Genomic DNA, 27664 nt, shown 5'->3' on the forward strand with positions numbered 1-27664 from the left:
GACATACATTTACAAATTGCATTTTCTATTTTAAGTATGATTGCCACATCACTTAGCTTGGGAAATTATGTATAGTTCCACCTTTTGCATATGTAATGTCAGAGTTAGCATCCACTGTCGGCCAGGAAAATTAGATGTTCTAAAACGGTTTGGTTTCCAAAGTTTGCGATATAGGTAATTCATATTCATCCCATCATTCATAGCTGTAGCGTACTCTTAAGATGCCACCATAACCCTGGAGGGTCATCTTTATAAGATCTATCTAGGTCTTTTTTTCCTTACAGCGATTTCTTAAAACACAATTCTTTTCAAAACCATCTGAAATAATCCTAAACATAGCCTTCACTTCCAATTCATCATCATACAGAACATTTCCTTAATACTTCCTGGGGGAGTATCTTTTCTCAGGTTATTTAAAGCTACATACTGTACTGTAGCTCTTGGATTACAGAAAACAAAAAAAATAAATTTAAATAACAATCTAAAGCACTTCATAAAACAGATCATTATAGTTCTTGGTTTTTACAACATAATGGTTATCAAAATGGACAAATTATCAATAAAAATATATTTTTTTCTTTGGACATTAGTCTATGTTGAGTGTAATTTAACGTGGTTCATTAAGCTCAGAGTAATATGTCCATCAATGGGTCAATACAGCAGGAATTGCAACTGCTTAATGGGGTTATTAATACTGTAGCATGAAATCCTAGCCTACGGGCTCATAAATATCCAGGCTGATGCTTTTTGTGTGATAATGTGGAATGAAAAGGGTTGTAATGACTCTATTAGGGACTTTTAAAAAAAATAATCTTGTGCTCTTCTTGGTCTCCCATAAAGAAGAAGCAATCCATATGTATTGAAATACTGTATATTTTTTTACAAAGATGTGTTTGTGTGTCTTTGTAAACTGCTTAAGTAATATTTGCAAGGTAACGTATAACATTTCTCATTGTTAAGCTATTATTTTGTGTAATGTTCCTAATTTCAAAGGAATGAGTCATCTTAGAATCTAAGAAATAACCTTTTGCATATTCATTGCAAGAGAGAAAAAGGGACTGCAGATTTGTTGATGTTAATGACTGTCTGTTGTTGTGTTCATAACTGGATACCTTAACCTTTAGCTGCATGGATTCTCTGCAGTCTGTACAAGATTAGTTCACAGTAGAAATAGGCCCTTTTCATTACCAAAAAGAAAGATATCTGATTAAAGGCCAAACTCACTTATGTTGACCCTAAAGAGGAAATAATGACTCCTTCCAGTTTTCATTACTTCTCAGAACAGCTTGTATTTCAATTTGAATCTCCTGTTCTCATGGTGTTTTATACAGTATATATTCATTCTGTTTCATTGTTTATTTTTCTTAAAGAGTCATGCTGAAAGTATTTGCCAACTGCTTAAGCATGTAAAAGAAGTATACAGCTTTTGAGTTCATTCAGCTTAGTAGGTTTCCCAACAGCCACAGCTTCTGTCAGATCTCCCCTTTGTGTTTTAATAGGGTTAAGGTGGAATGATTGCAGTGGCTAACGCAATGCTTTGTTCCTTTTCCTTTTCAAAACTTCTGTTTGGTTTAACTTTACACATTGTGTCTCTATTATTCAAAATGCAAAACTACATTACATACAGTACACAAGTCTGTCAGTTGTGATATTTCTTTGTGCTTTGTTGTTTCAGTTTTATTAATCATACCAGAGTTTCATGTCCTTCAAAAGTGGATGGATACCATATTTAAATAATTACTGTGTAAGACATAAAAATATGATGAATTTTGCTCATCTTTCATTTTTCATCCTCAAGTGCATATACAAACTCAAAAGTTGTAAAAGAACTTATCACACTCACCTTTTTATTTTTGCTTTCTGTGTGTGTCTTTGTATTCAATTGCTAATGTTTGATAGAAAATGAGTTATAGTTTGCTATACCGACTAATGCTTGTTTTGGATAGTTCATATAGATACAGATAAGCACTGAAGGACACATAGTGTACACAATATATCTAAAGTCCTCCATCAACAGTAAAAGGAGATTGAAACATACGGAACAGCTCATTACTGTAAACCACCATTTACCAAAAGATATTAAATTCTAACAAGCCTACACCTAATTCCATCAATTAACTTATTGTGCATAATACAAACTGTTTGAAAAAATAATCTTCTTTATAGTAAGCCATATCAACTTAATACTTTAATTTTAATATATTCTTTGTTTATAGAATCTCTGGATTTTAAGAGTCAATTTAAAGCAATCTGGCATAAATTTAAAAGCATGTGCTAATAAAATTATGAATTTGTTCTAACGGATATTTCAGAACAAATCACACCAATAGATGTCTAAAGTCCCCCAATTTACCAGTTTACCAATAGGTGACGTGTGGATATAATAAAGGCACTCATAAATCACAGGTTTAGCTATGTGATCGTTAAAGCCTGAACAGTTAGCATTACTAACTGTAACCAAGATTCTCCAAGAAATGGAATGCAATTGACTGAGCACCAGTACAGTATGGATGGGCTTTGTTTTCCTGCAAAAAATCAACTCCCATAACTTCCTGAGACCCTGCAGGATGGCAGAGATGTCAGCAGTTATGCTAGTGAGAGCTGTGGCAGTCTTCCAATTGATGCTATCACGCTAGTCAGACACGGTGAAGTTTTCAGCATGTCAAATGACAAATGGATAAGTTCTGTACATGGGTATCCAAAGGATCCCTTTCTTGAAACAATTGGTAAATACAGATTTTATGGGAATATGATTAAAAAATCAATTGGCAGCTCCAAGTGTGTAAAAAATGTAAGCTGTGACAAATTAATTTAATTCTAATAAATTATAAAACATTCTGTTTATTTTTCTTTCTTTGGAAGTGTCATGCAACTAGTCAATAACACACAAAACATACATTTTTCAATTTTTGTGATTAATGGGTATTCTGTGGAGGTAAAGCAATGAGACTTGAAAAATCTAAAATGTCTACTGTCCTTCTCTCTATTGAACAATGTAACATTTGTATTACTGTTTCACACAAAATACACAAGATTAATAAATAGTTACTGATCTCAGTTTCTACACTAATGAAAACCACACACTCTTGCTTTCACAGGTTTAGGTTTGTTTCATTTTAATTCTGTTGATTCTCCCTGTGCAACCTAGCCGGTAGCAAAAATGATCTTGTCTTGAACCTTATGCCTATACCCATACTTAAAACTAGTTTCTATGCCTTTTGTTAATTTGTTACTAGCCTCATTAAAGACTTGCTGAACTTCTGTCTTGTTTCTGAAACTATAATGTTGGCTTCTATCACACTTGAGTAAAAAAAAGACACTATAGTACTATTCCCAAATCGTACAGCAGCTATTTTTACATTGTCCCACTTACTTAGAGTGTTCCACAGGGTTCTGTGCTGGGACCTTAATGCACATAACTCCTATGTTCTGTAAATTGCACTGGTTCTTAGTGGATTTTAGAATTCAAATTTCTCCTGATCATGTTTTTGGCACTGAAAACTCTGGGGTCAGATTATTTTGAGGATTTACTGTAGATTTAAAGGATTTTCTTCCAACGTGTTAGTCTGAGATCTACTGATTCAGGCCTCCCTTCTCCGTCGAAGATGAGGCACCACACAGTAGTCAATACAGTGTTCTTGTGTGCAGCACTACATGCAGAATTCAGTGATTGTGTGATTGACAATCTGTGTGATTGTTGACATTTTCAAAACCAGCTCAAAGGCCTATTTTTATTGAATGTTTATTTCTTGTTCTTAGTTTATTTCTTGTTTTTTGTTTATCTTATACGATAATATATGAGGTATGGCACTGGGGTTGTAGAATTGTTATTATCATTTATGTATTATTATAGATGTAGGACATACTGTACTTGTATGATTTCATCACCCATTTTTGGGATAGGGTCTACCTTAAGATTTGTGGGACTTATTTTTACTTCTGTCATATTTATTATGGTCTAGAGAGAATGTACACACTCTACATTACAAAAAGTTGGTTCTATAATGATTGAACCATTTGTCATTGATTCTGTTGTAAGGACTGAAAGTCCTTAATGTATTCTATGCTACCTGTATGTGATGCCAGTAACTTGGTCACATTACTATGTTTTTGCTCAAAAAGCTTTTGTTTATATTTGCTTAAGTACTGCAAAAATGTCACTTTTGCAACTCACTTTACCAGGCTTTTAATGCCATCTGTGAGCTTTTGCTTTAAGCCAGTGTTGCAGCACTTTAAAGTATTAAGGCCATTAGTGAGATTTATATCAAACATCAGCCATTAGGCAGTCTTTTGTTTTTTAAGGCCTCTAAGAGAAAAAATACACTAAATGGGAGTATCTGTATTGGCTGCAAATAATGAGTGAATATGAATGATATTTGAGAATGCAGAAAAATCATTGGAATGACATCTGCCAAAACAACACAAAAGCTTGGTAAATACTGTATGTGAAAGCATGAGGGACAGGCAGAGGAAAGACCAATGAACAATTGTTTGATACTAGTGTCTTCCTCGCATTTACTTTGTCATGTTTGTCATGTATCCAGAGGGACAAACACCATGTCCCAAGATTATAGGAAGACAGCTGGTCAGAAAGAGAAGCATAGGATAGAGAACAAAAAATATCCAGTAGCTGAAACAAAATTGCTCATTAAAATTAAACCACTCATTAAAACTAATTGCCAATTTAAGAATATAATCCATCCTGCCCTTCCATTTTCCTGTCGCTTCCAGACTGATCATCAACCTCACAGTACTCTATTGCACATGGCTCAACCCAGGCCATCTCCAGCACAACAGGAACCAAGTCAAAGGAGAAAGGGCTCAAAAGAGGAGTGAGCAAATCCAGCCACTGAGAGCTGTTTATGAGATTTAGACAGGTTTTGATTTTTTTAAAATTTCCATAAAGGAACAATTATATTTCCAAAAAAACATAAAATCATTCCTTTTGGCAAAACAAAGAAACTGGTAATGCCTCTACTTGTGTACTACTGTCGTTACTCATGTAGCCTTTCGTTTTGTAGAGACTGGAGTGTGTAATTATAATAATTAGAATCAGAGATGTGTGACAATGTAGTTGCTTACTGCTTTAATCTAACCACTGGCCTTTTACTTGAAATCACTTTACTGAACACAGTTGTCTCCCAGATTTTCAAATTGCCAAAGTTTAATTAAAAACTGTGAAATCATGTTTCCATGAAACATAAAAATTATGAAGTGATGTGATTCTGTCATATGCTTCCTTTTCTCTAAATTGTCTGTTTGATCAACCCATCTATTATATTAGTTTACTTTATATGGTAAAATGATAAAATAAAATTCATAACCTGAAAACACAACATGCAAAGGGATGGTTCAGTACCCATCTTCTATTTATTTGAGAAGAAACATTTGTTTCTTTTCCAAGTCTGATTACTATTATGCAATGTTTGCTGATGTTTACACACTTGTTCTTAACAAGTTGTAGCATATTCAGAACACAACTGCTCAGATTTTGACCGAAACTAGAATGCAGGAACATGTATCAACTCTTTTAGGTTCCTTGAATTATTTCCCTGTAGATTTCTGAATGAGACTCAAAATAATGATGCCCCATTTAAGGGCTTGAACAGCTTGGCTCCTGACTCCAAAGCTAGCTAGTCAGACTCTAGCCTTTTTTTGATTCCCCATACAAACCTTCAAACATTGTAATTTCAGTTCTGTTTCTCCAAGACTGTGAAATGATCTCCCTGCTCATGACAGATCTTGCAAGCTAATCAGCTCTTTCAACTAACACTGAAAACTAAGTGATAATCTGCATGTTTATACACTTTATATCATAATATTTGGATTTTTGCTTAATAGTTTTATGTCAAGTATATCATTCAAGAGAAACAAGACCCAGAAATGTGTAATCTCCAGCAGTTTGAAGAAAGTAAATGTGTATATGGTACTAACTTATGTTTGTCATAAATCAAAGAATTTTCTGTTTGCTTTCTTCCTTTCTCATTCTCATTGGCATATACCTACTTTAAGCCCATTGTATTGATATTATTTTAAGAAAATGTTTGTTTCTCTATCTTTTGAGGATAGATTATTGAAAATTATAATGATGCTTTTTAGATGTAGCATTCAGATTCCCTTCTTTGAAAGAAATAAGCCAGTATGGTGGAAAAGAACAGCTGTTCCCATGAGGACAGTGACTGGTGCTCAATGGCTGTGCTGGCAGATTAAGACATATTTCATTGTGTTCCATGATCCTTAAAGTGCCTTATAGAAGCTGTGATCAATATAAGCTAGCAGTAGAGCTCTTTTCTCTGTCGATTGATTTAGGTTCCAAAGATCTAAATGTTCCTACTGATTCTTGGATTCATCATTCCAGCAAAATATGTTGATACCTATATCACCCACAGTGATCAATTTATATGGGTCACTCCTAAAAAAACATGTGTTTGGAATATCAGCTTGGGTTCTACTATAATATGTCATCTGAGAATTCTAGTAAGCTAGCTCATAGTGAGGTCAGAATATTACCTGTATTTCTTAACTATGGATGATATACAGTACAGTATTTATATACACAAAAGAGACAGACCAATCATTATTTGCATCATCTAGAAGTTGATGTAGCACTTTGGCAGCACAGGCAAAGAATAGAAACATTGATTTATGAGTCCTATGGCTGTAGCCTCTCAAAACAATTTAATCATAAAATATGGTATCTTACCTAATATATAATGTCACATCATACTATATATACCTTTGTTTTCAATATATTGTCTTTCTGAAAGTGTAGACTTTAACCATTTGTTACATGTATTACATGTAAAAAGTGCATTTTTCATTCTTTTCAAGTTCTTACATATAGGAAGGAGTCTCCTTCATTCTGCAGTGGACTTTATGTGCCAGTAGGCACACTACACAGCAGTCCAGGTAGAGAAGTAAGTGTCAAAATTTGGATTCCAGGAGCATTTCCACAAGAATAGACTGTACATGCACAAAGTGGAATTTAGCTGGTACACCAGGGTTAACACACCCCCTTTCAGCTTGAACTTCATGACCTTGGTTTAATGTCTCAATCAAAGAATGGCACCTTCTACAGCAATGTGTCTTCAGACATTGTAGTGGGGCATTGGTTCAGAAATTTTGGTCCAGGGAGAAAAACACAATTTACTAATCCTGCTACACACTTCTGCTACTTAAGCTGGTACTTACATTATCGGCATTACATCTCATTGCCGACTAGATTAAGCCTTACTAATTTCTAATATCTACTAAGATCAGGCTTAGGTGATAATGATGCTGCCTATTATGACATCTAATAAATCCTGTGTCTTAAGAAATAGTCTGTGAGACATCCATCATGTATACATTTGTCATAAAACACTTAAAACACATTCATTATGTTAACATCTTCCCTTGTCCTGTACTTAAGTTGAAATGTATAGTTTTTTAGTTTAACAACAAAGAGCACGTTTTTTAATCAATGCAATATGTTAACCATAGTATGCAGAAAAAATATGTTTTTATACACCAGCCTTCTGCTACAGTGTAACTGTCCATAGAAGACATGAAGATTTAGCAGTACTATCTAAATTATCTTTTTTTATAAAAAAAGATCAGATGTTTTGCTTTACCTTAGCTCATGTATGGGTAATTGAATTTACCCAATTCAGACTGAATTACATTTTATTCACTTACATTAAAATAAATTGAACATGGTTATTAGAGCAGAAAAAAGCTTACTACAACATATTTGGAGTCATATCCTTAATGGGCAGCCAGGTAACTGAGAATCATTTTACTTGAAAACTTTAGCAATTCCTCTTTTAGAAGGGAAATTGTGCGCTGACACCTAGCCACTAAAGTGATACATTTATTACACCAAAATGTACAGTATGTGTACACAACTCCACACCAGGTTCTGTTAGCCATGGGATTTGAACCAGCAACCTTCCAGCCACAGGCGCAGATCCTTAGCCACAATGCCACCACTCCTCCTGGGGCCAGTGTGTCTCCCATTTCCTTTCTTTGCCATTACTGAAAGGCCTGGGCTGATTAAGCCCTGACGGCCACTAATCAATTATTTCATTATCACTTTCTTTCACTTTTTACTCTCCGGGCTTTTGCGCTGGGGTTCTCACAAGTCAATATCCACAAGGCTGTATCCAGCTGTGACCTTACACATTATTTTCTAAATCATAAAAATAATTCCACAAAGGTGAGAAACATTTTATGGACAAAAGTTTTAACCTCACTATATCTGAACCATTTTCTTAAAAAGGTTAGGAAGTCTTTGTGAAGGATGATCTTAAAATATTCCTGTCACTTTTGTATTGAATGAATTTTCTAGTTGCTTTTGTCAAAAGTGGCAAATCTAGGGCCTGTAAAAAGGTCAATGTAAATAAGACACTTAGTGTGAGAGGAGAGTGAAAGCTACAAGGTATTGAACAAGGGCTTGTTAAATATTCTTGTCGTGTTGTGCATACCTTCAGACTTGGAGATATCAAAGTCTCATCATTCAGCTGTGAAGAAAGAAATGAAAGCATAGATCTAGAATGGATCTGTATTATTTTGCTTTTCCTCTGTGAAATGACTCCTTGTATTGAAGGCCTTAAGAAAACCTTAGTGGGGAACTATAGTTACATGCCAGAACATCAGTATTTAGGTTATAGAAGGTACTTGTATTATTTTGCATTTTATATGCTGTCATCAAGGTGAGTGAAAATGCATTGCTGGTCTTTCTTTCTGAAGGTTTTGATTCATCATAAATAATGCAAATACCAATCCATAAGTAAAAAACAGACTATGAGTTTTCCAGTAGTGTTAATCTTCACGTTTAGCATTTTTTCCATCTTTCTTTTTGCAAGCAATTAAAAATGTTTTTTGGATTTAATTTTTTTTATTTAAAAAACATTGAAAATTAAATTGATCAGATTCACCCACTCAACAAATGTACTATTACAGTATATTACATGTATCTATATATATACTGTACAGTATGTATCAAAGTTACATTTTACATAAATAATTGGAAGAGTCCCATAACCAATGATAAATACAGTAAGTGCTTATTTAATAATATGCTTCTCCTTTTGTAGGGTAACTTTAATACTTAAAACGTATACAATAAATGTATGTCTTTCACAAATGAGACATATACATTTAGGTAGGGACAGGTTAATTTAATTGTATTTATACATAAGAACCATATTAATAAATATCATATTTTCAAGAAATGTCTTTGCTAAAATACAGTAGGTAATAATCTTATCATATGCGTTTGTGCCATATGCTAATTTCATACTTGTTCAAGAAGCCTTTGTCATTTTCATAGACAAGAATTATGTACAGTAAACCTCTAAGACATTATTGACACTTTTATTACAAATGTATTATTTTAATTTCTAAGTGTTGAGTGTTTTTATGCTCAGCACCAATACAGAAAAAAAAAAACTTTTCAATTTCTTTCTGATTGTATTTGGTGTATCTGGTCAGAACAGGAACTTACACAACAGCTGGGTAGGTCAGAGGAATGAATAGTACCTTATTCAATATCAACAAAACCGCAAGTAAAATTTGCCTTTTTGATAATATAATGCTCTCAATTTACAAATGAGATCCATATAAAAATAAAATTTAGGTATATGAAAATCTATCCACACATGTTAAGACATACTGTATCTGGTGTACATATGGTACTGTTTCTCTTAGTGCTGTTTATTATTGTTATGACATTCTCAATTACACTAAACCCTGTTTTGAAGATTAGTATTATGTAATTTATCACATTCATAATATTAATAATTCCTTACACTCTTTAGCACTTTTCTGGACACTCCATTCAAGCACTTTACGGGTAATGGGGACTCCCATCAACCACCACCGATGTGCAGACTCACCTGGATGATGTGATGGCAGCCATACTGCACTCAGTACACTCACCACACATCAGTTATCAGTGGGGAGGAGAACTGAGTGTTGAAGCCATTTCATAGATAGGGATTATTAGGAGGCCATGATTGGTAAAGACCAATGGGAAATGTGGCCAGGACGCCGGGGTTACACCCCTATTCTGTTCAAGAATCACCCTGGGATTTTTAATGTCCACAGACAGTCAGGACTTACAGTTTTACATCTCATCTGAAAGATGGCGCCTTTTTACAATAAAGTGTTCCCCAACATTATACTAAGGCATTAGGACCCACACAGGCCGCAGAGTGAGTGCCCCCCACCTGGCCCCACTAACACCTCTTCCAGCAGTAACCTTTTCCCAGGATGTCTCTCCCATCCAAGTACTGACCAAGCTTACACCTGCTTAGCTTTAATGGGTTGTCAGTTGCAGGGTGATATGGCTGTTGGTGATTAAATTATAATATGTATAATATTGCAATATCTATTTTCAAAAATATATTTTGAAAGTATCATGCTTTAACTTATATTGATCATGTGGTATACCATTTAAAGACAAGAAAAATAATTGTTTTTAGGTCATATTAGGACTTTGAGTTTTATTCTTTTGAATTACTACATGAATTTGGCAGAAACAAAGTTTCATTGCTGATGTATATCTAACAGTTGGAGAAGTATGTGAGAAACTCAGATTCTACATTTAAGGGTTCATGTTGTTTTTAATACATACTCAAAAAACAAAAAAGGTAGACAGGAAATTGGTGTATTTTATATATTGTGTTAATACTTTTAAATAAATTTGGTATTTTGATTAGAAACAAAAGCAACATGAAAAATATAGCAGTCCTCCTTTTGCATAAAACATCAAGATTATGAGAAAAATTAACACACAAATAACACAAAAGGAAATGAACACCACCCAACCTTTTTGCATCAACAGGACAGTGTTCCTCAGTTGTAAAACCTTGACATTTTGAAGTAGCCTTTGTGTTCTGTATTTCTTTCAAGTAATTTGCACGGTCATCATACATTTTACATTTTTTAGCTGATTTGTGACACATCTATTATTGCTGTTAGTGGTGTTCGCTATTTAAATTAAAGATAACAAATGACAGGGGTTTTGTGAGGCAATGGCTTTGCTTGTCAGCCGTTCACAGTTTGGAAAACACTTGACATATATCAAAGAGATTGATCAAGCATCAATCATTCAGACTTGACTACTTGTACTTGGAAGGTCTATCCATCATAAGGTGCTTTCATAGATTTGCCCTGTCCTCCTTCCATTAACCTTTAGACTACAGAGATTTGCTTAGTGATGTGACCTTTGAGTTATACTCCACTGTTTTATAACCAGTAACTCTACATTAATCCTACCATTTGTGAAATATTTATAGAATGGATTTATGCAGAAGGGAAGAACATAAGAACAGTTACAAATAACAAGAGGCAATTTGACCTGATTGGCAGATTTGGTTACTAGTAGCTATTTGTTGAGTTCTGTAGTTAAGAAGCATTTGATTTAAAGCAAGGGATGTTACATTATAACTGTGCAATTATAATGTACAAGATACAAGAAACAAGAAACATACTGCTATCGTTTTGGTCTTGAACAGAGAGGATTACAAGTTGATCTGATTTGATGCCTTTGAGTATTCAGAAAACACAAACCAAGAGGACACAATTGGGAACTATGGGGAAGTGCATTTACAAATGAGAACAGGAGGATGGTTCATTATGCAAAGGGTTGTGACAGTAAGGAACAAGTTGTCGTGCCATGTTGTCAGTTCTGAAAGGATTGGATGAGATCCTTCGATCAATTAGCTACTGAATGGCCTGCTCTCATTTGTAACAGACCTTACGTTCTTGCAGTCCAAACATCTCATCTAGTTGTTTTTTTTCATTGTGTTTACACAGTAGCAGTGTATAAAGCGGGTTTTACTGTTCCATTGGTTTGGATTTGTCTTCAGTATGCATGATTGTAGTTTTCTAGTAATATATCTTTCATATATAAAGGACATGTAGTAGTGTTTGCAAACACGAAAATGAAAAATACAGTAATTGCTGAAGGTATTGACTATATGGAAAAATAAATGTAAGCTCTTGAGTTTCTGCTCTATGAAGGGGTACCTTTACCCTGATATTAAACCTTAGAAATGAACTTTAAATAGCCAGTTTTCTCTTTTTCTTTTCTGGCATTGTGTGATAGCTTTTTTTTGTCTGCTATTCCTCACAGGTTGTCTACGCTATAGCATGTTAGATAAAGGGTTTCAAATTTAAATAGTTTTAAAATTCTTTAGAAATTGAAGTATATACACAGAGTATAAAACTAACTACTAAGAGTATAAAGAATATACGTAGTAAATATTTGCCATCGATATATACAGATTGTTGTGGTAAATAAATGTTTTATTAATGGGTGCTTCAGGTTTTATAGCTTGTGTGTTTATGGATTGTTTATTTCATTCCCTATACTAAGATATTACCATCTTTAATACAGCATATACTGTATATGCTTCTATACAGTACAGTACGTGCCTCAGTCACACATTAACTGAGTATTCAGTTGCAGAGTGCTTGAAAATACATGGGCTCTAAAAAAAATAAATTGAAAAGCCAATTTAATTTTTTTTTGGAAGAGTCTCAAGTTTTTGGTAAAGTACTGTATCTGTAGAAGTGGAATTCACAAACATTTTTTCAGCTTCTGTGTTTCATCTTTTGAATTGTTGCCTTTGCCTTTAAGACCATGCTGCACATTCTGACTGAATTATACATGGCTATATTTCTTTTTATAAAGTCTGTGAATTAAAACTATGTAGGTGGTGATTGATAGAGGTAGAGGAATTCTGCAGTGTTGTTCATGGTCAGCTGCAGAACATCATAGTAAAGATGACCTCTTGTATTATCAATTTTATTCATTTTTGACTAGATGATCTGAAAATTGGGGACAGAAATGGAGATTGACAGACTGCTCATATTTAAATCTTCAAATTGCAGAAGCTAAAGTCTGTAATGCGAGTTCAAATTAAAACAAAAAAATCAGCTCCCAAGCTCTCATGTTCAATTCACTAAAGAAAAGGGCTAGCCTATATCCTTTTAAATTCCCAAAATACTCTCTTCCTACAGTATGACCACATCCCAGAACTGTATACCAGAGTTAACTTTTCTATGCAGAGAAGCTCAGTGGCTTTAGAAATGGTAGCATATTATGGTAAAGCATGCATACTAGAATAATTTTATGGAACAGCAAACTTTTTTTTCATTACTTTAGCCGAATTGTATTTAAATATTAGCCTAACAGCACCTAATTGCCTTTTAAATACTTGTAAGATTAGAACAATGTATAATGAGGTCTCGCATTACATTTATAGCATAAATCTACATCAAGATAAGTTATATAAGTAATAATACTCATTCACAGCCTATCGGGTTAATTATAATGAATTGAAACTTAAATATAAATATTACAAATATATTTTAAAATTATTTCATGTCAGCTCATATTTAAATAATAGTAGTTTTCAGGATATTTGTGTGTAAAATGTGTATAAAATGAAATTAAAAGTTTTTGCTCACAGCACTTAACCTTATTTTCATCATTCAGTTAGACACAAAAAGAAAATAAATCTGAGTTGCAGCCTCATCACTGGGTGAAAAGTTAAGGAAATGTTATTTCTCTAATGCCAGAAGAAATGAAACTCGATTGTTTTTTCAGGGTGGGGGTGATCATAGAGTCATTTACACCTCTGTAAAGTATACTGACCCCTTTAATGTGCAGTGTAAAAAAAAACCTTGTTCTTTTCCAGTGCTTAACCCAGTTTGTGTTGCTGGATTGATTGCATTCTAATGTCTTATCCTCTAGTTAATGTGTTAATGTCTTGAGCTTCTCAAGTATTTCAGTTTTAGCTAACCACTCATCTATTGATTTATTGCTTTTTCTAATTACTTGAAAGGGTGCTTTAAGAAGAGGAAATGCATTGGTTCTTTAGGGCTAGTGCTCCTCCGCTGTTATTCAGATTGAAAAACAGGGAGATAGAGGGACACCTCCAATTGATTTCTTTGTAAATGTCCATGGTTACTTTATACTGTGGTTTCCACCTACAGAAACCATGAGGTAAGAGGCATTTTACACAGGCATACAAATACAGTACATAATGCAGCCAAGGTACAGTACGTAATGACAACAAATATATCTGCATTTCCTAGAGTGAATTCTTTAGTTTCTCTCTGTGCATAGAATTATATCCTGTACATCTGAAAATACACCTTTCTATTTTTCCAGCAGAGAAAAAAAATATTGTTGTCTGTGCAAACTGAGAAATAAATGTGTATTATTTTATAATTATAGAATTATACATACTATAATTATGTGCATTCATTTATCAGTATGAGATTTACTGTCATATCCATAGTAATTAAATGTATTGTATGAACAGAATACTTGGAACATAAGGTACTGTATAAAATCAAGCTTTTAAAGTTCACCTGCACATTCATGGTTGGAAGTAGTTTTTTCAGCTGATGATTTTTGATTCTTCCAGATCTAATAATCAAACAGTGCTCTGCAGCCTCCCACTGTGATTATTTTGGCCTTAAATCAACAATAAACGGCCTGCCAATTCACATTTTCAGTATGATGTTCCATGACCCCACTCCAGTACAAGAAATGAGAAAAAATACATTGTAGTCCAGGTGCAGAAAAGGTATCTTTATAGAAGTTTTCTATAAAAGCAGACAATGCAAAGCTGTACAAATTGTTACAATACATGCAGTGCATCTTCCTACAGGATCTCTGGCAAAATTTATGCAGGTTCCCATGGAAATAATCAAGAGCATTTTTCCTTCACTATCTTTTCCTAGCTGGCAAATCCATGCATGTGTGCTTTTCTGGCCTTCTCTTCCACACTGTAAACACACAAGTATCATATGAGTACAGGAATAAACAAATTTGTTTTATCATAATTTTGATAAGCCATGAAGCATGGGAAATATTCACCATTAGTATGTTAGACATTCTTGTTATAAAATGAATTTTTTGATTTAGCACATCTATAGCTCTGCTCCAAATAAAGGTCCTCTGGTGTTATAAACCTTTCAACACTGGTAAACAAACACTGTACACAACCAAACAATAATTCACAATCCAAAACTGTATTTAATTATTAAGTGATACATAATTATATTTGTTTACACTTACTGTATATACGTCTTTTACTGGACACTCAGTTCAAAGAGCTTTACAGGTAATGGGGACTCCACCACCAATGCGTGGCCCCCACCTGAATGATGTGATGGCAGCCACAATGTGCCAGTTCGCTCATCCACATCAGCTATCAGCGGGAAGGAGAACAGAGTAATGAAGCCAATTCAAATCCAGGAAACGGCATCTTTCTTTACAATAAAGTATCCCCATCACAATACTGGGGCATTAGGACCCACACAGACCGCATTTATTCGACTGCTTCCTACTAGTCCCCCTAACACCTCTTACATCATAAAATCTTAGCTTTCCCAAGAAGTCTCTCATCCAGGTAATGGCCAGGCTAACACAATCTTAGCTACAGTGGGTTGCCAGTTGTGAATTGCAAGGTAATATAGATGATGACTGCATTTTATGCATCTTATAACAAGTTTCATATCCCTTCATGGGAACTTTTCAGATTCAGTACAAATGATAAAAGAATTGTTCAAGTCAAAAAGAAGTTACAAAATATTTCAGTCTATAGAGCTCTTTGACTGTACAGAAATTGTACATAGCCATTTGGAATGAGACATTTCCTTTTTTTACCTTTTTCTATCTAACCTGGTATCTAACCTGAAAATTACCTGTGAAGAGATATTAAACTTATGACATAAGATGCTTCTAGATATCAAAGCCACATTTTTTAATTTGTTAAACTATTATGTAGGTCTGTGCTATTTTCTTTTTAGTCCAGTCCTTTTTTTTTCTTTGTTTCTTCCTCCTGAGGAACCCTGTCATGGCCATTGTACATTTTGGATGCTTTCAGAAATGATTCTAACATTTGGGGCACAGACATTACAACTAATTCCAAGATGAAGAGCAAAACCGTGACTTACTGTATGTGTCCTGAAACTTACTGATAAAGAATAAATAGAATGCAGAGAGGAGACACAGCCTACATTTGAAGAGAAGCAGAAACTAAATCAACCAAAATTATATGTACAAACATTTTTATTTCACTCCTGAAGAAATTTACTCATGGTGGCCATGGAGAACTTGAAATTTGAGGTACCACTGATTTTGGAACAAACTTTCTATGACTTGCACTTTGCAGTGAAGTATGAACTGATTACTAGCTGCTTTTCTGCACCTGAAAGGGCAGAGTGATCCTAACAAGACTGCCATCTAGTGTCATATCTGCTTAGTTCAGAGCTGTTTTTTTAAGAACTAAAATCTATAATGGCCATAATAGTTCTTCACAGTATAAAGAAAATTCTAGCTGCTTGCAAGTATTGAGAGATACATTACATCCTTATATGAACTACTACTGCTATTATACAGGACATAACCATATTCTCTTGAAAGAGCCTTACATTTTTTTCTAAACTTACAATCAACTAAATTCCATAAAATAAAAATTAATACTGTTGAAAAAGTTACATAAAATGTAAAGTATAATAAATAATTTTGTGATTGGAAATGTTATTTATCTAGGTCACCAAAACCTTGAGCACACAGTAAAAGGTATATATTATCCCCATTAGAAATAATAAAAAAAGCAGCTCATATACAGCATGCGTGCCTCTTGTTGTATTAGTTCCCTCATGGGAGTGAAAACAGAAAAAATAAATAACAGGCCAATTTTAATAATACTTTGAAAGTTCTCTACAAGGAAAATATTAATATGTCCCTATTGTCTTCTTTCAAATAATGTTTGCAATAACCCGAGGATATCTGGATACGGACATATTAAATTGATGGATTTTATTAACTGAAATCTTCTAGCAACATGCCTGTTTCATACATAAAATGTTTCAAAAAGAAAGGATTGCTCAATATCTGATTCTGAGGAGCAATTTCTGTTTTTGCTGCAGCTTATGTTTGCACATGACTGCTTTTGTTTGAGACATTTTAAAGGCTAGAACTGAGCCATATGCAGTATATGAATATTAAATTACAAATAGGTAATTAAGATTTTAAAAATACAAAAAGTTTACGTATACTGTAGGTACAGAGAGAGATATCACAAAATGTCTGAACTAAAACCATTTATTTTTTCCAATTATTTTCTTTAGCTTTCCATTTATAAGTTCTTATTATTCTTTGTTGAAGTATATTTTTACATAATTGTGTTTTTTTCACGTGCTATTTCTCTACATGTAATTGGGCTGTTATCGCACAGACGTTTTCAGTAATTCAAATTATTTATTTTACTTTAGGCAATGCAATATATTATACTGTTGAAACCTGTTGATCACTTGCTTGTATTCCCTAAGTAGTATCCCTTTAACTTAACCTTTGCTGCAGCTTTTAAAATGAACAGAGTACTGCGATGGTGTTCAGCATTAAAAATAAGCAATCTGTAGAATCTGATACCTTGTTCAGCTCAATAGATGTATATAAAACACCTTTCAATTCTCTGCAGTAGCTTTCTTTAGCTGTAAACACAAGTTAATAAAAATCAATTAGACAAAAACATCCTTGTGACCTAAATATCCAAACCAACTTCATCTTCAGTTCTGTCAAAACCTACACACAGAAGATGTTTACATTGAGTTATTCAAATAACCTTCACTGGCTGATAGAAAGAATATAAAACTATCTGCTACAAGACATTTTGATGGGCTGTCTGATACACAGACTTTCCACATAATTCTTCCTGGTTGTTAAGAGTGTGGATTGTGGAATTTATTTTGAAAGGTCCGAGACATACAGGCATCTTTCGATCAGTCATCCCTGTTCATCATCTGAAGTAATTATTTAGCAATATACATTCTCACCATCTGAATCAATAAGGGCAGGATTGTGTGCAATGGGAATACAAGCAAAACAGAAGGTTAGCAAATGACACTCTCTGGAAATTAGAAATCCCTTCTGGTTAGAGTGTGCCATCCAGCTGTTTGCTGATCACCAGGGCTCATCTGGCACTAGAAGACATTACCTGTGTCATCAATGGCCCTGACCCACTTTGGCAGATTTCAGAAACATTCGAAGGGACATGTACTTGGCGGTGATTCATCCTCCCAGATTAATTACTGCCTTGTCTCCAAACCTGATTGCGTGGCATCTGCCATGTTCATGTACCAACTGCTTGCAAGACATGATTAAATGTCTGCGCTTGTCTCTTCCCATTGAGAAAATCAGGGCTTCAAATTCAGTGTGCTACCTGCCTAATTATTTGCCTTATCGTTAGAGCTATAACTGAAGTTATAATAAGTTTATCCTAACTTTATTCCCAAGGGCCTTTTTTTCTTCTAGTTTATGCCCGATGTGGCCAAATTAGAGCAAATGCCTTATGTTTAAAGTAGTAAGTAAAAGTTCTTGAAAAAGTTTTGTAAAAACAACAAAACTGCATAAATATATTCTACACTTTTATAAATTACACCTTTTCAGTAGGAGGGAATTTAGATCTGCCAATATCAGAATCAAAACGTTGCCCTTTGAGAAAGTGATATAGAAGTGTAGCTGAAAGGTGAATGCAAATACTGCTTTTCAGTTCCTGAGACCTGACTGTCTGAAATTCTTCACCTACTCAACAAAATGACTCTAAGAGAACCCAAGGCCAGATGGCTTCAATACTAACAAGGTTATCATCTCTGTGACCAAAGCTGCTATGAAAACCTTCAGGTAAAAATTAATGTCTATGCATTGTTCTTTTTGATTGCATGTAGGGTTTAGATAAACATCAAAACCTGCAAAGTGTTTTTTATTTACTCTATCTATGGAGGGAAATAATAGGGAAAGCACTGGTAATATGAGCTTCCCAGTATTCTTGTAGCAGATTATCTTGTTGCAAGTGAGTTTTGGGAACACTGGCAATCAGTTCATTTTTATACATTCTGGACAAATCTGCCCTTCACAGCAGAAGGCAAATGCTAGGAATCATTTTATTCTGGAAAAGTGACCATTTGGAACATTACAAATATCATGTCCTGTTTGAACACATATCACTGAAGTTGCTGATATTATATAAAAGGAAAATAATGTTTCTTAAACTATCTAATAGACATTTAACAGCTGCTACAACTTATACATGATCATAGTATTGTATTCATCACAATATAGTCCAGCACTTCTTAATGTACAGTATAATGAATGTTAGTCATATAAGGGGTAGTGACCTATATTGAAAATTGAAAAAAACATTGGAATATTAAAGAGCTACATTAAATGAATGAAGTAACTCTGTAGTAACTGTTAATATTGGACTTAAGCATTTTTTTAGACCTGATTGGTTTAACAAACTTTTAAAAAAACATTAACTCTTGTCTTTGTATGTGTTTCAATATGATGATTCTTTTGATATTAAATTGCAGCACTGTGTGAGGCAGACAAAACATTAAATTATACACTAGTTTAGATGGAAAAGTTACTTATTAGTTTGTGTGGGGGGCTATTTTCTGAAGGAGTGAGGGGAGATTGGTGATCGCCGTAAGAAATGTAAGTACCTCTGAGCTCTACTTTTGCTTGAGGGGTGCAGAACACTTTGATCCCTGGGTTTAATGTGTCCTGGGAGGTGTTTTTTCTTCTCCCCGCAATGCTAGAAATAATGGGTAAAGGCAGATACAGTGCTTTGTTTCCATGGTGACGGCAAAGGAAATAATTACCTGGCAGCAGAAAGATAAGAACACTACTGCAATGGAAGAATGTGTGTAAATGGGGATGAAAACAGTCATACTGTACAGTATGTGGAAAGATATAGCTTGTGTGAAGGAATTACAAGGAACTTTGGGCATATTGTAGGTCTGTGGCTGTTATGAACAGAGTACATTAAATGATTTTCGTATGATGTTTCCAAGAAAAGGTTAGGCTAGCCATTTTATGAAGTGTTTTACAGGTTGAGGAAATGTGGTGCCTAGATAATGAATTTTCATACTTACCTTAGTCGCCCCTCCCGACACACACTGTGAAAAAAATAAAGAAAATACAGTAGCCAACCTCAATAATTTCATTTATTTATATATTTTTTAATATCATTACTATCGTTAGAATTCCCTCACACTTTCTCTTTTCTCTCTCACAAAACCCAGTTTTGCGTTCTGGGAGTTTATTTAGTATACATTACCGTATATGCAAACAAGATTGCCTTGAAAGTATTTATTTTGAGTATTGCCATTACTGGTGCTCTAAACATGACGTCTTCTCTGGCCAGCTTTCTGCAAGTGAGCACCTGAGCAGAAAAGATAAGTTTATTACAGAACTGTAGTGTTTGCTAATCAAATTTAATGTCATCTGAGAATTTCACTATTTGAACTATACTAGATCAGGGGTCAGCAACCTTTCCAAGGGAATGTTGTTTTTTTAACATTTTTGCCCATTTCACAAATCCATATTTATCTCTCCAAAAGTGCTGAAATGAGCGAACATCTAACTTTGTTTTCTTAGCAACTGCCATCTTAACCAAAATATTTGATCATATGCTTAAGAGAAAAAAATGTTATGAGTGGCTCAGAATTATGAGCACTTCTGTTCAAACAATAGGCTAGCTCAGCTAAAAATAATAAATAAATCAAGTGGATTGTAAATAAATCAAGTGGATTGTTTTTTTTCTACAACAAAGAGCTTTCACTGGGTAGCAAGTAGTAGAGAATTACAGAATAGCCCATCATAGTTTGTATAATTTTTTAACTTAAGTTCTTTATGGTGTATTTTACATTTATTGCACATACAACTTTCATTGCATGTGCCATTAAAAGTCCCTTTGCCTGATCTAGATCATTGATATAAAAAGAATAGTATTCCTAATACAGACCCATGTGGTGCTCCACTAGTTATTGAGCATTTTATTGTATCTATGTTTTCTATCAACAAGATTGTAATGTAAATGACATTTCCTTGAATACCTACTACAAATTTCCTTGAATACCTACTACAAATTTGAAAATATATATTTTATGAGAGTCTTTATCAAAAGCCTTCTGAATATATAATAAAAATATACAGTCCCTAATAAATTCAGATTCTGTATATATATAACATGTAATATATATTCAGTCCCTTATAAATTTCAGATCCTTCCTATGGTGCTGCATTTTTAAAAAATAAAACAATGCATACACATTTTATTAAACTTAATATTTTGTTCAAAACCTGGATGCTCAAACTGTAGACTTTAAAGGGTAAGATAATTTACAGTAAATGTCAAAAAACACTAAAGAGCAAAAAGTGAAATATGTTTGTTGCATAAGTATTCAAACCTTTTAGCTCAATATCTTGTGAGAGTATTTTGCAGCAATTTATTTAGTTAAGTCTCTACCAATTTTGCACACCAGCTAGGTGCAATTTTTGTATGTTCCTCTTGGAAGATTTGGTCAAGCTCTCTCAAGTTACTTGTTTTGCTCAGATTCTTAACAGGATGCAGGCAGGATTTTCACTCAAGGACATTCACTTTCATAATCTTATGCCAGTCCAGGGTAGTTTTGACCTTGTGCTGTGGATCACTGTCGTGCTGAATGGTAAATGTTTGTCCCAGTTTTAAGTCTGAAGCAGGTTTTGAGCAGAAACTGTAATACAAAAATGAAACCACCAAGCTTGACAGTAGGTACTGTATGGTGTTGACTGCACTTTGTTAGGTTTGTGTCAGTTGTACAACTTTGCATTTTGACCAACAAGTTCTATTTTTTTCTACTGTGACTGCTACCTTTTTCAGTATCACCTAGATGTTTTGTGTAGTGTGATACACCTTCTTCAACTTAATGAACAGATTCCATGTAGTCAAAATTCATTTTCTTTGAAATTGTTATATACCTTTCTCTTCGTTTGTGTCTCTATAGAACTTTATTCTCAAGATGTTTTTCTTAAGCAGATTTGTTGTTGACTGAGGGACCTTACAGAGTTTAGTTTATTTATGCTGCAATCTTGTCTCACAGAGGGCACTCAGCTAATTGTGTGCCTTTTAAAGGTAATAATATGCACCTAAAATTAATTTAGGTTTGCCACAGCAAAAGGTTTGCACATTTACTGTATAGAATCATGACTTTTCTGCTTTCTTTCACGTTAATTATGTGTTTGGAATAAATTGAATATATCACAATTATTCATTGCTACAGTAGTTCAAAGTGTCATGACTGCCAGCTTTGATGCACTAAAATGTGAAAACTGCAAGTGTCTGAAAACAGTTGCAAGTTGCTGTATTACAGTATATTCTAAAATCTGTCTGGAAACTTTTCTTTGGTGTTGGTTGTTCAAATGACTCCAACATGTTAGTTAAGTAAAACCTATCATTTGTAAGTCCATGCTGACTCTAAGTAAACCTACTCGTGTTGTTTGAAGCTGATACCCTTCAAGAAACAGCTGGATCAATTAGATACTGGAAATCAACAAACAACATAGGTTAAATGGCTTCCTCTTGTTTGTAGTTTTCTAGTGTTGTTTATCTTAAAAGTTGAACATCTGTTTTTTTTTCATTGAAATGATTCATCCCTTAGAAATAATCAATAAATTGTTTTTTTAATGAATACAGGGCAAGACCATATTTGTTTTTCGATGTAATTCCACTAAGGCACTTGTAGTTGTAGATAGGTAATTTTTTATTTCCTTAAACACCCAGTTTAATTCTGTAAGAGGAAAAAAAAAGTTGACTGCATTAGAAAATAGGAGTCTTTAAATGGGCTGGAACCCTAACCTGAAAGCTGAAATTGAACTGCTGAAAAGGAGGCTCTGCAATGATGTTAAACACACAGCCCTGCTTCTGTGCTTTGGTCCTGGTTTTTCATAGAAGAGCATTCCCCATCTGTCCAAATTACAGCTTCTTGTCTTGTGATTCTCTCCAAAGATGTTCAGTTGTGCTATAATATACGACTGTTTATGTGTACTAATATCCTCTGAGGATTACCCTGAAGCTTCCAAACCCTTCAATTGTGACCTAAAGTGGGTTTGAACCTGTGCCTTCAGAACTGGAGTGCTAGAAAAACAAGTGAATTAACCTAACCCCCAGATAGCAGCTAGAGATCTATGAAGCGAACAGTCCCTGGTCCTCCTTTGTTGCCAGGGGGTGCTAAATGAGCTGGAGCTACAGATTGGTAGCATATGGAATCTGTATCTTGTGAAACTGGATGGCAGTTTAAAGATGATGTGCTTGAATTAATTATAACAGTTGCTTCTTGTGATAGATGGAACGGAGGATAAAATTTTTCTGCTGGAAACATGGGTCAGGTTCTCTGTGGAGACAAAATTTACATAAAAGTTGTGAAGTTGTGGGAGTTGTGTGATAAAGTGATAGCTTATTATTTGTCTCCTTCATCTAAAATGTTTCAAATCCCGCACATTTTCTGAGACAAAAAATAAAAAAACAATCTACAATCTAATCAAGAAATAAGTACAAGCTGTGCAGAGCTATAGAGGCAATGTATAATCTTCTCAGTTTATAAGCCATTGCGACAGAAGGCCAGAGTGTTCAGTCAAGCAGGAAAGACATTTCCAAAAAACAATCTATGCACCCTGTTGTCAAAACCATTAGACAACCAGAAGTTTGTGGTTACTGAACTCAATACTGAAGTTTTGCTTTTATTGGTTGTTGTCAGCACTACAGGATTGATGAATTGGGGTACACTGATCATTTGTATGTTAATTGCTGAACAGATAAGTTGAAGTTCTTCATTGTTTTTGTTTTCTTTTGTAGAGTACTATAAGTGATTTGTTTAACTTGATCATTGACAGGAGTGGTTGCAGTTTAACCCATGAATAATAAAAAGTGAAATGCACATTATACATACTGGCATTTCTCTTTGTAACTATTGTAAAGATAAATATGGATTTTGTTTTTAAGAAATGTCACTTCAATTACAACAATATGGTAATGTACAGTAGGTGGAAAGATTAATTGATAAAAGGATTTTCATTACTTAATTCAAACTGCAACTCCTTGAAAATAAAAAAAAATGATGGAAATGTGCATAATTCTAATGAAGTCCATACATACAGTACAATAAAACTGCATTTGTATTCGTTTGCTAAAAAATGTCTTGAATAGAGAACTCAATTTGTGCTTATTAGCTGCATTTCTAAGAATGTAAGTTAGCAATTAATCATATTCATACTTTGGGTAAAAGTGCCTTTTTTCTTTTGGACAGTAAAGGAAAATATCATTTGCCGTGAGTTCTAATTCTAGGTAACTTTGATGATTATTTAACATTTTCCCTTCATAGCTCTTATCCCCTGTTTAATATGAGATGTAATCTGCTCTTTTTAAAATGCTTTGCATAGCGTTAAATAAAGTCGATTTGACTAATGTGTTTCTAAGTTAATTAAACCGAACAAAACAGTAGATCCCTCTGAAAAGAAGCTGATTTTCAGCATATTCAATTGGAGTATGAGATTATGCTTCTGTCGCTATGGACATCCCAAAAAGTGATTTTAATTAAATGTTTTAATTTAAAAGAAGATATTAGTGGATAGCTTGATGGAATCCACAGGAACACTGCATTATTATATGCTCTTTAAGTTCTCTTTCAGATCTCATAGACATGTAGATCACAGTTGTAGAGGATGTTTATGTTTTACATTTTGCTTGACATATGCTATGATATTTTACTTTTGCATTCTTCAGATATTCAACATTTCAACATTTGCAAGACAGGGTTAACCAACACACTTTAACCTGCTTTAAGCCTGCTACTTTAACAAAGGAAAAAGACCCATGTGAGAAATTCACTACTCCATGTAAGAGAGATGCACAAGAGGTACATGGCAAATCCCTTTGTCATGTGCTTAATTGATTACAACAATAATAATAATCTACTTTAGATATGATAGTAGGATCCACTTCATCCGCCACAGAAGGGCAATACCCACAAAGTTTAATTTTGATGCTGTCAAGAGCTTAGTAGCCCAATTACGTGTCTAAGGAAACAATCAAGGAAGAGGTTTACTAAGAGCTAAGGTTTTAGATTGTTTTCGGAATGAATCGCACCATGTACAAAAGAGCAATGTTTTTTTTAACTTTATGGTTGTGCGTGTATGTCTGTTTACTCAAGATCCACCTGGCTCTGTGGCACCAACAGTATCAAAATATACAGTATACAGAACAAGAGTTCAAAGAAACTTTTCACTTGTACTGTAAGTGCCACAGATTCAAAATCCATTATCAGGAAAATGACTAAATCTTTTTTTTTTGCCATTATTACATTAGCAGCATGAGGTGTAGCCTGTCTGGCTGGAATTATGTGATATCATTCTTATTTTGGCTACACTTGGACAGATTCCATTCATTTTTGTTGACATTGCAATGGAGTAAACTATTGAATTGAATCGAATCAGGAGGAACACACAAGAACAGAAGCACGTAAGGTCTTAGGACTTGACCAATGCATTGCCTTGTAATCAGGCTACCATTAATCACTTCAAGTAGAGCTCTATATGACTAAACACACTTCTGCCCAGGCCATCATGCTTGGACCATCATGATGAGTTTGGTGTGACGTCATGATCACAGGCCATGACTTTTGAGATGTCATGACCTGTGATCTGTCCTGTGCTTGACTCTAATGTCTTCTCAGTTTAGAAATTGCTGTATCAGCCTCTGACATCAATAACAAAGTCATTCTTCTCAAAGCATATAGATGTTTTTCAGTTCCTGATTTTCACCAGGTTGTGGCTTGACATTCACCTTCATCAACCCGTTCCCAATCAATCTTTCACTAATCAGGTGATTAAATGTATATGGAACATTTGATTATATCAGGCAATTCTGAATGGTCAATAAATCAAAGTTACACCAAAAACATTTTAACAATATCAATAATATAGTATTCTTAAACCTGTACTTTATTTTGCTAAAAACATACTGTATACCTAAAAGCAGTGATATATTGCTTTTGATGCTTAGAGTAGAATATAGTATCTTGTGGATTTCCTTTTTTTCATTATTTTGGAAGTCCTGTAGCTATATTCTAGTTTGCTGGCTTGGTCAATCCAGATGCAGTAAACAGAAACTGGATGGTCTGTATCACAATGAAATAGGCATCACTGTGGAAATCAAGTAAGTGTGAAAATCACCCAACAGAAACAAGAACATTTCAGTGAATTTATCAATGCCTCATTTTCCCCCCCTAAAGCACTCTCCAGTTCTCTGGAGTTTAAAGATTTTTTGTTACAGAATGTTTTCATTCCACTTGTCATTTACAGTATATCAGTTCTTGCTATTTGGTAATCAAGGTTTGTTAAAGTTAGCAAGTATATCCTAAGTGATTCCTCCATTGAATTTTAAACTCCAACTTTAAACTTATTTAACAAATGCTTAATGTTTTTTTTATTGAGATTGTTGCAGTTCACTGTCACAGTGATGTTTTAATTTTATGTATAAATAATATCTTAATAAATAAATAAAATAATTATCTTTAATAAATTAAATAAGATAAAAATTACTTTGCCTAGTCTGCATGGTTTCACTGTCATAAATGCTCCGTTTTATAGCCCATGCAATTTAGGTAACCTTCTTGATACAGTGTTGTGTTGACTGCATATGTTGGAGAAATTGGAATAGAGAATGCAATCTGCAATGTTTGCACTTAAAATATCTGTCCTCTGAACTCTCTTAGCTCCCCTTTCTACTATTGGAGAGTAATATTGCAATATAAGCTGAATATTTGGAGATCTGAAGGATACTAGAGTACAAGTTATCATAGCTGCTTTTTGTATTATTTCTTGTTTATACTAACAGCAAAAATAACCATTCACATGGAAACATGTGTAAGTAAGTAAGCAGTGAACATACAGTATAAAGATTTTTCAGAAGAAAATATCCCTAATCAGAAACATTGTTTGTGAACTATTTCTGAAACAAAACTTTCAACACTGCAACTGTTCAGTATATTTAAGTATTGTAAATCACCAATATTGTAAGGAAAAGGAAATTCTGAATGCTGCCAACGAACAACAGGTATTTTCAGCATGGCACATAAATGTATGGCATGCAGATAAAGACTGAATATTTTTTGCCAGGTGTCTTTGTTGCACATTTGAATGCATATTGTTAAAACTTGGACTCAGTTGTGAGGGAAGGACAGAGGGGTACAGTAGCAGAATCACTCTTGGCAGGGCAAATTGTGTGGAGAGCATATACGTCCTTGTACAGTCAAAATCAGCAAATTACCCTATAATTTTGTTTGTGGCTATTGGGAGGTAACCAAAATACCCAGAGAAATCCCATGAGAACAAATTGAATCAATCCCAGGACCCTGAGGTGCAATAGAGCAACTTCACCTTTCTGTCCTACAGTTCCTCTGCTAAACGTCAAAGTGGAATTTTAGTTAATTTAATTAAAATAACAAAAGCAGCTTTTAAATGATGAATGAATTGCGTGGCTTTTTGTTAACAAAAACGTTTACCAGGTTTGCAAGTATAGTTATAGGAATGTCATTAACCAGATCTATCTACATTTTTAAAAAGTAATTAATAATTAATAATAATTGCTTACGCTTATATAGCACTTTTCTGTGCACTCCACTCAAAGCGCTTTACAGGTAATGGGGATCCCCTACACCACCACCAATGTGCAGCCCCACCTGGATGATGCGACGGCAGCCATAGTGCGCCAGAACGCACACCACACATCAGCTATCAGTGGGGAGGAATGCAGAGTGATGAAGCCAATTAATA

Source organism: Lepisosteus oculatus, chromosome 11 (genome assembly GCF_040954835.1).
Source record: "Lepisosteus oculatus isolate fLepOcu1 chromosome 11, fLepOcu1.hap2, whole genome shotgun sequence".
Taxonomy (NCBI): domain Eukaryota; kingdom Metazoa; phylum Chordata; class Actinopteri; order Semionotiformes; family Lepisosteidae; genus Lepisosteus; species Lepisosteus oculatus.